The sequence below is a fragment of the Lupinus angustifolius genome, chromosome LG09, assembly GCF_001865875.1.
Source record: "Lupinus angustifolius cultivar Tanjil chromosome LG09, LupAngTanjil_v1.0, whole genome shotgun sequence".
In the NCBI taxonomy this organism is placed as follows: domain Eukaryota; kingdom Viridiplantae; phylum Streptophyta; class Magnoliopsida; order Fabales; family Fabaceae; genus Lupinus; species Lupinus angustifolius.
Window position 1 is genome coordinate 16,470,720 of NC_032017.1, and position 1,873 is coordinate 16,472,592.

Consider the following 1,873-nt stretch of genomic DNA (forward strand, 5'->3'; position numbering starts at 1 on the left):
CTCTTCCTCATCCTCATCCCCATCCTCATTCTATCCTAATCCTCATCCTCATCCTCATCCTCATCTTATCCTAATCGTCATCCTCATCCTCATCTTATCCTAATCCTCATCCTCATCCTCATCCTATGCTCATCCTCATCCCATCTTCGTTCTCATCCTCTTTCTCCTCCCATCTTCTTCCTCACCCTCCTCCTATCCTCCACCTCATTCTCATCCTCCTCCTCCAATTCCTCATCCTATCCTCATCCTATCCTCATCCTATCCCCGTCCTCATCCTATCCTCATCCTCCTCATCATCATATCCTCCTCCTCATCCTCATCTTCATCCTATCCTTATCCTCCTCCTCCAATTCCTCATCCTATCCTCATCCTCATCCTATCCTCGTCCTCATCCTCATCCTCATCCCGATCCTCATCCTACCCTCGTCGTCATCCCCATCCTCTTCCTCATCCTCATCCTATCCTCTTCCTCATCCTCCTCCTCCAATTCCTCATCCTATCCTCATCCTGTCCCCGTCCTCATCCTCATCCTCATCCTATCCTCTTCCTCAACCTCCTCCAATTCCTCATCCTATGCTCATTCTCACCCTATCCTCGTCATCATCCTATCCTCATCCTCTTCCTCATCCTATCCTCATCCTCCTCCTCATCCCTATCCTCATCCTACACTCCCCTTCATCCTCATCCTATCTTCGTCCTCATCCTCATCCTATCCTCATCCTCATCCTTTCCTCTTCCTCATCCTCATCCCCATCCTCATCGCCATCCTCTTCCTATTCTAATCCTCATCCTCATCCTCATCCTCATTCTCATCCTCAGCCTCAGCTTCGTCCTCGCCCTCATCCTATCATCATCCTCATCCTCATCCTCATCCTATCCTCTTCCTCATCCTCATCCCCATCCTCTTCCTATTCTAATCCTCATCCTCATCCTCATTCTCATCCTCATCCTCATCCTATCCTCGTCCTCATCCCATCCTCATCGTCTTCCTCATCCTATCCTCATCCTCATCCCCATCCTCGTCCTACCCTCCTCGTCATCCTCATCCTCTTCCTCATCCTCATCCTATGCTCTTCCTCATCCACCTCCTCCAATTCCTTATCATATCCTCATCCTTATCTTATCCTCGTCCTCATCCTATCCTCTTCCTCATCCTCATCCTCATCCTATCCTCACCCTCCTCTTCCTCCTCATCCTCATCCTTTCCTCCTCCACAATCTCATCCTTTACTCATCCTCATCCTCATCCACCTCGTCCTCCTCCTCATCCTATCCGCATCCTCATCCTATTCTCATCCTGATCCTATCCTCGTCCTCATCCTACCCTCATCCTATCCTCATCCTAATCCTCATCCCCATCCTCATCCTACCCTCCTCTTCATCCTCATCCTCTTCCTCATCCTCATCCAATCCTCTTCCTCATCCTCCTCCTCGACAACCTCATCCATTACTCATCCTCATCATCATCCTCCTCGTCCTCCTCCTCATCGTGTCTGCATCCTCATCCTGATCCTATCCTCGTCCTTATCCTATCCTCATCCTATCGTCATCCTCATCCTCATCCCCATCCACATCCTACCGTCCTCTTCATCCTCATCCTTTTCCTCATCCTCATCCTATCCTATTCCTCATCCTCATGCTATCCTCATCCTCATCCCCATCCACATCCTATCCTTATCCTCATCCTCATCCTCATCCTCATCCCTGTCCTCATCCTCATCCTATCCTCCTCCTCATCCTCATCCTCAGTCTCATCCTATCCTCATGCTCATCCCATCTTCGTCCTCATCCTCTTTCTCCTCTGATCTTCGTCCTCACCCTCCTCCTATCCTCCTCCTCATCCTTATCCTCATCCTCATCCTCATCCTCATCCA